The sequence below is a fragment of the Cherax quadricarinatus genome, chromosome 43 (assembly GCF_038502225.1).
Source record: "Cherax quadricarinatus isolate ZL_2023a chromosome 43, ASM3850222v1, whole genome shotgun sequence".
NCBI classification, from domain to species: Eukaryota; Metazoa; Arthropoda; class Malacostraca; order Decapoda; family Parastacidae; genus Cherax; species Cherax quadricarinatus.
Genome location: NC_091334.1, coordinates 12,578,427 through 12,590,263, shown reverse-complemented (window position 1 = coordinate 12,590,263; position 11,837 = coordinate 12,578,427). Strand labels below are relative to the sequence as shown.

At 37.5% G+C, this 11,837-nt stretch overlaps 1 protein-coding gene across 7 annotated transcripts in view; it reads left to right on the top strand.

Annotated features, from left to right (window-relative positions):
* The first annotated feature begins 903 nt into the window (after nt 1-903).
* Nucleotides 904-11,837, top strand: part of LOC128694273 (uncharacterized) — a 34,121-nt gene continuing 23,187 nt past the window's right edge. For 2 of the 7 annotated variants that reach the window (XM_053784324.2, XM_053784323.2), the window contains exon 1: nt 912-1,131. The gene's annotated coding sequence lies outside the window, so the exon portion shown is untranslated. Of the gene's footprint in view, nt 1,132-5,835; nt 5,914-11,837 lie in introns of all 7 variants that reach the window. The other 5 variants (XM_053784326.2, XM_053784320.2, XM_053784325.2 and 2 more) reach the window with 5 other exon arrangements.

The following is an 11,837-nucleotide window of genomic DNA, read 5'->3' as shown; positions in this document are numbered from 1 at the left end:
GACTCTCCACTGGAGCTTTTGGTCATCTGACCGAGGCCTTCCACTGGCTTATCCCTCCATTCGTTGAAAAATGTTGGAATTAGATTATTAGTATTGCTATGTATCTTCTATCTGGAGAGCTGCAACAGAACACAAACACAATACAAGGAACAAGTAGCAACCTTTTCAAAAACATACGGGTAAAAGTTCCAAAAATTTGGAACTCACTTTCTGAAAATGATAAAAGTTCCCCATCGGCCAACATCTTCACTACTTTTGTTTAAAAGTACCTATTAAATCTCAAATAATTTCACATAAATGTTATATCCATTGTCCATAAATTATTGTGCTTAGATTTCAACGCCCCAATTTAACTTAATGTGTAGGTCGCTGAACCACTGTTATTTTAATGTAATTAATTTGTATTTGATCATTTTTTTTTCATTTGTAACCTGTCCTTTTTTACTTATCATAAATTGTAGTGTATTACCCAAGCTATACTAGCTTAAATTTTATTCAAGGTCTAGAATTGGGCAGTTAGTAACCTTATTGATAAGTTGACCCGAAATACATTTGTTTAATGACTGGATTTCCCAAAAGCCTTATGTAGTATTTAATTATATCGCTATTATAATACCATCAAAACAAAAATAAATATATAAAGTTATTAATCACTCAATATATAATAATTTCGAATGTATATTGTATTTGTATGACTCTATAGAAATTAATAAATTTGATTTTACTGTTTTAATTTAAAACATAATGAAAATATTTCCAACAGAACAAAGTACAGTATTTTCTCTAAAAAAAAACTCTACTAATAATGTCATACCAACCTGGAAATTACCCAAAGATTGCCAGTGATCAATATATATGTATATATATAATATATATTTAGGGGGGCTGAAGCCACAGATTATATCTGTCCATCTTTAACTAATAATTATGTACAATATTAAGTGACGAGTCTAGTGAGTTAAATTAATGATGGTCAGGAAGAAAGTTGAAGATAATTATACGAGTGAGGAGAACATGATAGACCAGACCTTCAAAACTTGTACCAAAACGTATGAGACAGAAATTGTCTGGTGTGAGGGTTGGGTCTTATTTAAGTAGCAGCTGTCTTCTACAACAACTCTGCCACTATATGTAAGTGTTTATATGTAAGCAAATGTAGTTTATGACAAAAGTGGCAACCTAATAAAACTGATGGAGGAAAATGAAATTTTGATTATTAGTGTAACCGAGTGTGAAATGTTGCTTTGCAAGTTGAGTGAATAAAGAATGAAATATAAGTTAAAGAATGGTTGTAAATAGTATTACAAGAATTTGAAATTTCCAAAAATGTGATGAATTTATTAATGAAGAAAATGAGTATATCTGTGTTCCTATAAGGACGCCAATAGATATCTCACTGTTTTGTGTTATCTTAGGTAATTTATACATGTTACTGTGTATGATAACTGTAATCACCTGAATTTCTGTAACTGTACTTATGTGTATATATACCTAAATAAACTTATAATTATAAATTGGTAATTACAAGTCTGCCTCCATTGCAGTGAAAAGCTCTTGATTCAAAGAATTGGAGCCACCATCCTTTCCTTGATCGAATCTCATTGCCTTCCATTTTCCTGGTGCTATGGCCCCTACAAGTTTAGCACTCCCCATTGGTATAGTGAGATAGCACTGAAAGCTTCTGATCCAAGGAACTGGAGTTGATCTCATTCTTTCAATCACACCAGATTACCGTCCATTCCTTGAATGCTATAACCCTTATATTTAACATGAATTAAAGATAATAGAAAATATGGCTGTGGGTAGGGATTATAAAACATCTAAAGTACTGGGAACGGTTGAATTTCCTTGACTTGTATTCCTTGGAAAGCAGGTGAGAAAGATACATGATAATATACACTTGGAAAATCGTAGAGGGATTAGTACTAAATTTGCATATGAAAATCACTCCCTATGAGAGCCAAAGACTCAGCAGGCAATGCAACATCCCCCCAATGAAAAGCAGGGTTGCCACAAGTATGCTAAGAACAGCACAGTAAGTGTCAGGGGCCCAAAACTGTTCAACTGCTTTCCAACATACATAGGGGGGATATTACCAATAGACCCCTGGCTGTCTTCAAGAAGGCAGTGGAGAGGCATCTAAAGTCAGTACCTGACCAGCCAGGCTGTGGTTTGTATGTCAGTTTACATGTAGCCAGCAATAACAGCCTGGTTGTTCAGGCCCTGATCCAAAGCAAGTCCTGGTCACAGACTGGGCCGTGGGGGTGTTGACCCCCAAAACCCTATCCAGGTATTTGTAGCTATAGGAGCATAGCTATGCTCATGGTGCCTAGTCTTCAATAATTTGTCCATCATACAATTTTTCAGTGGTTGAAGCACTTAGTACATCCTCTTGTAATTCATTCCCTTGAACTACCATTCTTGGAAAAGAAAAAGTTCCTAGTATCCCTTCAACCCCACTTTTTTTTGCAATTTAGCCACCAGGCCTGGTGGCCTGGTGGCTAAAACTCCCGCTTCACACACGAAGGGCCCAGGTGCGATTCCCGGCGGGTGGAAACATATTGACACGTTTCCTTGCACCCGTTGTCCTATTCGCCTAGCAGCAAATAGGTACCTGGGTGTTAGTCGACTGGTGTGGGTCGCATCCTGGGGACAAGATTAAGGACACCAATGGAAATAAGTTACAGTCCTCGATGACGCACTGACTTTCTTGGGTTAGCCTGGGTGGCTAACCCTCTGGGGTTAAAAATCCAAAGAAAATCTTATCTCTTATTTTATGATCTTTTGTTATCCCTGCAAAAGGGATAACAAGAGGCCTCTTTAACTATTCTTTCATCTCCTTTTATGACCTTACATGTGGTTATCATGTCCACCCCCACTACTATTGAACCATTGTGGGCATGTTTACTGTTTGAAGCGAGAATTTTACACGGTGAGAGTCCAGGTTCGATTCCTGGCGAAGGGGTGGAAACATTGGATGTTTCCTTACACCGGTTGTCTGTGTTCACCCATCAGTAAAATGGGTACCTGGGTGTTAGTCAACTGGTGTGGGTCACATCCTGGGACAAAACTGACCTAATTTGCCCAAAATGCTCTGCATAACAAGCGGCTTTCTATATAGTAGTATGTCACTGATGTCAGCTAGGCTTGTATACCTTGTATATGTACTTGTAGTAAATAGATATTATTATTATTATTATTATTATTATTATTATTATTATTATTATTATTATTTCAACATAATTCACATACACCCTAGTACTATTTATAACACTCTTTTTGTCCTTTTCTTCCTTATCCATGTGATTTTCAGGAAAAAACATATGTATTTGTGAAACGCTTTAGGTTTGAACCTATGAACTCTGACAAGGAAATCAGTAAATGTACAAAAATCCTTATGTTTTTTTATTCTGTAAATTCTCAAATGGTAGGCGTAATGTGCAATGGAAATAGTTATGTTTTTTTCATCATTGGGGGAAACTTTTTTCTTTGGTAGCATATTTTTTGGTCTGTTGGGAACATGCTTTTTTTTCTTTGGTAACCAAAAGACCTAACCCATCCTTATATATCCTTTCCTAACTTAACCTAGAATTTACCTCCTTTTCTAAGTTAGAGTATAATAAGTTAGTTACTTATTTTGTTACAAAAAAGTTTTTGAACTGGCCCAAAATATACCTGTTTCCATTGAGCTTGGGGTTATACCTCAGTTATCCACCTCAAACCAATTTTCATATAAAAAAGGAAGCCATTAGATCCATCATAAGGTCAGATGTTATGTAACAAGATAAGATTTTGTTGGGTTAACCACCAAGGAAAACCCATTAAAGTCAGTGTGTCATCAAGGACTCTTTGTCTGTCCTGTTTCCATAGGGGTCCTTTAATCTTGTCCTTCAGGAAGCAACCTACACCAGTCGACTAACACCCAGGTATCAACTTACTGCTAGGTGAACAGGGTCAGCAGGTGTAATATAATAAGGAAACATGCCCAACATTTTTACCTGTGCTGGTGATCAAACCACAGTAAGTGGGCTGAGTGCACTGTTAACTAAGCCACAGGATACCCAGTAACTGAGCCATAGGATACCCATCAACTGAGCCTTGGGACACCCAGTAACCAAACCATGGGACACCCATCAACCGAGCCACAGGAAATCCAATAACTGACCCATGGGACACCCATCAGCTGAGCCACAGGAAATCCAATAACTGAGCCACAGGACACCCATGCTCTCCAGGATGTGCCCCATAACAATAATAGGGTTCACCATGTCCCAAGGCTTTGTTGGCAATGCACTTGCCTCACACAGTGAGTGTCCATGGTTTAATCCCCAGCATGGGTGGAAATATTGGGCATGTAAGACAGACAATCTTCAATGATGTAATGACTTTATTGGGTTATCTTGGGTGGCAGATCCTCTGGGCTAAGAATTAGAACAAATATTATTTATCTTGACTCAACATCCTTTCTGGTGTGAGTTGAACAAACCCCCACTACTGCTCACTCCACATCTTCATGTGAGTTGTTTGCCTGAACCTTCATAGAAACTTGATGAAAGTGAAAGGGCTCAAAGTGTGAGATGGAACCTTGACGCTGGTGAGGGGCTCTTGATCTAGGGAATTGGATCTGTGCTCCAGTTCCCTAAATTAATAATAATAATAATGAGCAAGCTTCAGAACGCCACCAACTCAGTGCACTGTTTACCTTGCTGTGGAAGCATTTCTCTCGTGTTTTGCTTTTATTTTGTGCATTTATCATGCCAAATTTCTTTTTTCTAATCATTGGTCCTAAGAAAGTAAGTGCAAAGTACAGTGCTGAGAAGAAAAAGAGGATGATGTCCATGGAATTAAAGCATGAAATCATAGATGAACAAGCGAGGTTTGTGGGTTAAGGGGGAAGCGGGGAAGCTCGCTCGTAACTCAGAGCAAAAATCAAACGAACAACGGCTCGTATCTCAAAAAACTCGTATGTTGAGACATGTAAGTCAACGTTCCACTGCATGTCAGAATAAAAGGATTGTAACTTATTGTACAATCTATGGGAGTAGAAAAAAAATAGCAGAAACAAAAATACAGCAGGATGAATACTGGATGAAAATTCAATAAGCAGGTTTCAAGAGGGAAAATAATCTCATTTGATCTTATGTGGGCCTATAATAAGTTCAAGTAATAATTTAACCAAGAATAAGTCAACAAAGTCAAATTCTGTACAGTAGGATGAGTTACAGTATTTTTACTGTCATTGGCATGCAGATCTCAAAAGAAAACCAATTCATCTGTATTAAGGTGCTTACATGTAATACACTCATCAGTAACCACGATGTACTGCATCATCCATAATTGCAGCATCCAACAGTGCCTCATCCTTGTATAAATGCTGTGGGACAGAATATAGTCTTGTGCATATCTTTCCTAGAACATGCCCTTGCCATGCACCTCTGAAGCCAACCATATGCATACAACATGAATGCCCAGTTTGTTTCAAAAGTTGTCCAACCTCAAAGTTGTGTACCAAAGAACCATGAACAGTCATGCATAGTTCCACCATTGCCAACAGCTACCTGTGCAACAGATAAGTGGACAGGCAGTCTCCAGGTAAACTCTCCCCACAGCACAGAATCAACCTTTGTTTTACCCATTTCATCATGTGGTATTTAATTGTGGGATCAATGAATTGATCACTTAAACTCCATAAACTCTCTCTCAAAAATGCCAGAACTCTAACCGCGAAAATACATCTAATTACTTTTAATACTGTAAATAATCAATCTGTATCATAAGCTTCTGAGAAAATAACCACCCTATATACAGCATAGTAATTTAGAATTTCTACTTTAGAAACCAGCGTCCCGCGACTGCACTAGACCATCATCTAGGCCACAGCACCAAACAGATGTTCTCCTTTCACCAGAAAAGGCAAGATATCCTCTACCATATTCAATAGCCCAACACTGACAGGGTTACCTTCCAGCACATGTCCCACTGTGAAGTTGCACACAGACACATGATCAGGTTATGCAGCAGGTTCTGTATGTATCCCAGATACTACAGTAACAGAATTCATAACATATTGTATTCACTATCAAACTTCGACCTTCAGTTGCCCAATATAACAAAGAGGAAAGGTGGAAGAAACTATTATGTAAACCCAGAACTAAAGCTCTTTTTCGAAAAATATAATAAAATAGACATAATACAAGAAGTAAAAACAGTACAGTGCAGCTTTGTTATTCCACAATTCATCCTAAGTAAAATCTTAGGATCAATAGTAGAATGAGAGAAAGAATAATATGTAACACCCTACTTTAAGAGTCTAAAAACTATTAAACATTATTTTTCAAAGAAATGTGGAAAAACTCTGCTTGAACATAATACAAGTTAAGTCATACAGGGTCATTAAGAATACAGTACACGTATTGCATACATAAAATACAGTCCAACAGTTGTCTAACAATTTTTAATATGCTTCATATTGGCATATCCTATTAACCCTTTGGGGGTTGACAGGTCCTCTCAGAGACTTGTTCTCAGGGTCGGCCAAATTTAAAAAAAAAAATGATTTTTTCTTATGAAAAGATAGAGAATCTTTCCCGGTCATAATGACACCAAAAGTATGAAATTTGATGGAAAACTTATGGAATTATGCTCTCACGAAGTTAGCGGTCTCTACGATGTTTACGTATTGGCGATTTTGCCCACTTTGAGCCCTATTTTCGGCCAATTCCAGTGTACTAGTCGACAAAAATCATAACTACTTCGAATGAGTACAAGAAACCACCCATATACTGGTTTCAACTATCCAATAAAGTGGTCAGAATTTAGCAATTTTGACAATTTCACACAAATTTCAAAAGATGCCAATTTCTGAATAGGGTCCAGAATAAACAAGAAAGACATTCCTGGCACTAAAATAACAAGTTCTCTGTTCGTTAGTCACATCCCCAGGCCCCTCTTATATTTCTTTGGCTTTCCACTTTGAATTTTTATTCTTATATAAAAAAAATAAGATTTACTGTTATGCAGACTACTGCATTAGTGTAGAAATGGTATAAAGAATATCAGCACACTTGTGAAAGAATATTAGACTCACCAGTTGATGTGTATTGGATGCTTGGCATGATTTGTTTACTTTTGAACTTGGTAAAAATCAAACATTTCTGCTACTTTGAGCTCAATTTCAAGGTACTTTTCATTGTAAAACCAGTCAAAATCATCTCAATTTCTGTAATATGTCTTCCATTCTATAAAATGAGACCAAGAAAACTAGCATACAACAATAAATACCATACGAAAATACAGTGCAAAGTCACTTTTAATCCAAAAATACGGTCAGTTTTTTTTTTCTCATTACGCACTGTGTGATGCAGGATTTTTTTAATACTGCGCACACTGACCACATAGACCCATTCTTACATATGTAGACCTACCAGCTTTCTCTCACTAGATTTGAGGGCGCTAGAATTTAGGCGTACCAGTACATCAAAAACCCTGGGTCGTAAGACATACTAGTACATCCGAAACCCCCAAAGGGTTAATATCTTAAATTACAGTACATATATACACATAAATATACATACACATATATACACATAACAGAAACATACAATGGGATCAAGTCAACAATGTCCTAAGTGAAACAAGCTAGAAAGATATCGTAAACAACACAGATCTGAACATTTGCCTAGAAAAAATTAACTCTGTAGTTCTGGAAATCTGCTCAAGACACATTCCATTAAGAAAAAGAAAGAGAAGACATAAACTAGAAAGAGAGAACCTCTCCCTATACAGACAAAGGCAAAGAGTCACAAAGCTACTGAGAGGGGCAAATATGTTTGAAATACGAAGGGAGGCACTGGTCATTGAAATTGCAAATATCGAACTTAAGCTGAAGGAATCTTACAGGAGACAAGAATCACAGGAAGAACTAAAGCCATAAAGGAAATTGAAAAAAAAACAAAATACTTCTTTTCTTATGCCAAATCTAAAGGAAAAACAACATCCATTATTGGGCCCCTGCTTAGGTGGGATGGGACATACACAGATGACAGCCAAGAAATGAGTAAGATATTAAAGTCAGAATACGACTCAGTGTTTAGCGAGCCACTGCCCAGACTAAGGGTCGACAATTGTTCGTTCATGAAGAATTCTTCATGAACAAAACCCAAAATTTGGTCATTTCAAAAATCTTGGATATTATCCTAACTCTACAGGACTTTGAAAAGGCAATAAATGACATGCCCATGCACTCTGCCCCAGGCCCAGACTCGTGGAACTCCATGTTCATCAAGAATTGCAAGAAGCCCCTATCACGTGCCTTCAGCATTCTGTAGAGAGGGAGCATCGACACGGGTCATCCCACACACACTAAAAACAGCCATAGCCCCACTCCACAAAGGTGGCAGTAAAGCAATTGCAAAGAACTACAGACCGATAGCACTAACATCCCATATCATAAAAATCTTTGAGAGGGTTCTAAGAAGCAAGATCGCCAACCACCTAGATACCTATCAATTACACAACCCAGGGCAACACGGGTTGAGAGCAGGTCGCTCCTGCCTGTCACAGCTACTGGACTATGACAAAATCCTGGATGCTGTTGAGGATAAACAAAATACAGATTTAGTATACACAAACTATGCAAAAGCTTTCAACAAGTGTGACCATGGTGTAACAGCACACAAAATGTGTGATAAAGGAATAACAGGAAAAGTTGGTAGATGGATCTATAACTTCCTGACAAATAGAACACAAAGAGTAATAGTAAACAGAGTAAAGTCCCAGGTAGCCACAGTAAAAAGCTCTGTTCCACAAGGCACAATACTTGCTCCCATTCTATTCCTCATCCTCATTTCTGACATAGAGATGTAAGCCATAGCTCCATGTCTTTCTTTGTGGATGACACCCCGATTGCCATAGCAGTGACCTCCATCGAAGACACCACAAGACTCCAAGTGGACATCAACCAAATCTTCAAATGGGCCACTCAAAATAATATGAAGTTCAAATAGGAGAAATATCAACTACTCAGATATAGGAAACTTGAGGAAATTAACCCTTTCAGGGTCCATGCTGTAGATCTACGGCTTTATGTTGAGGGTCCAAACCGTAGATCTACACCATGAGCTCAGCTCAGTCTGATAAGCTGTGAGTGGTAAATTTGGCCTTGATATGAGAGAATACATCTATGTGGTATGTGTGCACCACATAAAACAAATCCTGCAGCACACTGCATAATGAGAGGAAAAAACTGAGACCTTAATTTTCGATTAAAACACAGGCTGCAGTGTTTTTTCGTATATTTTTTATAGTTGTGTTTGCAATTTCTTGGTCTCATTTGATAGAATGGAAGATATATTACAGAAATAGAGATGATTTTGATTGGTTTTAGTATTGAAAATGGCTTGAAACTGAGCTCAAATTTGCAGAAATGTTAAATTTTTGCCAATGTTCAAGAGTAAACAAATGACCTCACACATCTAATACACACCAGTTGGTGGGTCTAGTATACGTTCACAAATGTGCTGATATTATTTATACAATTATTACAATATTGCATGACAGTAAATCTTCTAATTTTCGGTTTGAATAAAAATTCATTATGTGAATTAAAAATCAAAATGGAATTCATTTGTAAAGCCTGAAAACGTAACTAATGAACAGAGGAAATGTTAGTTTAGTGCCAGGAATGGTTGCATTGTTTATTCTGGACCCTAATTTGAAATTGAAATGTTTTGAACTTCGCATTAAATTGGTCAAATTACCAATTTCTGATCACTTTATTTTGCAGTTGAAACAGTTGACTTGGCAATTTATTGTGCTCAATCAATAGAATAGAAGTAATACTAGTGAAATAGCTAAGAATTTGGTCAACTGGAATAATGTAATTGGCCTAAAATGGGAGTCAAAGTCGGCAAAATCACTGACACATCAAAATTCACGAGCATAATTTCCTCAATTTTCCATCAAATTTCGTACTTTTTGTTTTATTACCTTCAGAAAAAGATTTTCTACCATTTCATAAGAAAAATAACAAAATTATTTTTTGAAAATTCTTGGACCCTGGTGCGCACTTTGAAATTTGGCCTTTGAACCCTGAAAGGGTTAAAAATGTATCAGGATATACAACAAATTCTAACCATACAATAGAGTGAAAAAGAACTGTGAAGGACCTGGGAGTGATAATGTCAGAGGATCTCGCCTTGAAAGACCACAACAATGTATATACCTCATCTGCTAGGAAAATGATCGGATGGATAATGAGAACCTTCAAAACTAGGGACACCAAGCCCATGATGATGATTCTCTTCGAATCGCTTTTTCTCTCTAGGCTGGAATACTGCTGTACACTAACGGCCCCCTTCAAGGTTGGAGACATTGCAGACATGGAGAGCATACAAAGAACTTTCACGGCACACATAAGTACGATAAGGCACCTAAATTACTGGGAACGGTTGAAGGTCCTTGATCTGTATTCCCTGGAATGCAGGCGAGAGAAATACATGATAATATACACTTGGAAGGTCTTGGAGGGATTGGTACCAAACCGGCACACGAAAATCACTCTATGAAAGCAGAAGACTCTGCAGGAGATGTAACATTCCCTCGATGAAAAGCAGGGGTGCCACGAGTACATTAAGAGACAACACAGTAAGTGTCCGGGGCCCAAGACTGTTCAACTACCTCCCAGCATACGTAAGGGGGATTACCAGTAGACCCCTGGCTGTTTTCAAGAAGGCACTAGACAGGCACCTAAAGTCATTACCTGACCAACCAGGCTGTGGTTCATATGTCAATTTGTGTGCAGCCAGCAGTGACAGCCCAGTTGATCATACCCTGTTCCACCATGAGGCCTGGTCTCAGACCGAGCTGCGGGGGCGTTGACCCCTTAAACCCTCTCCGAGTAAACTCCAGGTATGCACATACACTCATTGTGCACATACATATAAACACATGCATATATACACATGCACATATACACATGCACATATACACAATATGCACATATACACACTATACACAAATTATGCACATACGCATTATGCACATAAACGTTATGCACATAATACACATGCACATATGTGTTATGCACATACACATATACACATATATACATGTACATACACATACACATGCACACACACAATGCACTCATACACCCTGCAACAAGTAGGTGTGCGTGCTCTCACTCACGCATGACCAATAAAATTACAGTATTTATTATTATTATTATTATTATTATTATTATTATTATTATTATTATTATTATTATTACATGTGTATTATTACAATATTATTAGTGTTAATATTTTTTATTTATATGTAGTGTATTTTGCAGCCTCTCCTTCTGTATCTGGCATAGATTGTTATATTTCATTATGAATCAAGAAGCCTTTGTTGCTTGTTAACCTTTTGACTGTCGCAACCCCAAATCCTGAAGCATCTCCTGGTGTCGAAAAATTTTTGGAAAAAAAAAGATTTTTTCTTATGAAATGATAGACAATCTTTTCCCGATAGTAATGACACCAAAACTACGAAATTTTATCGAAAACACACGGAATTATGCTCCGCAAAGTTAGCGATCTCGGCATTATATATGCATCGGCAATTTCGCCAACTTTGAGCCCTATTTTCTGCCAATTCCATTGTTCCAGTCGGCCAAACTCATAGCTATTTCTTTAGAAGTCCATTTTTCTATCAGTTGAGTACAAGAAACTGCCCATTTACTGATTTCAACTACCCAATAAAGTGGTCAGAAATTGGCAATTTGGCCAATTTCACGCAAATTAAAAAAAGATGCCAATTTCAAGATAGGGTTCAGAATAAACAATGCAGACATTCTT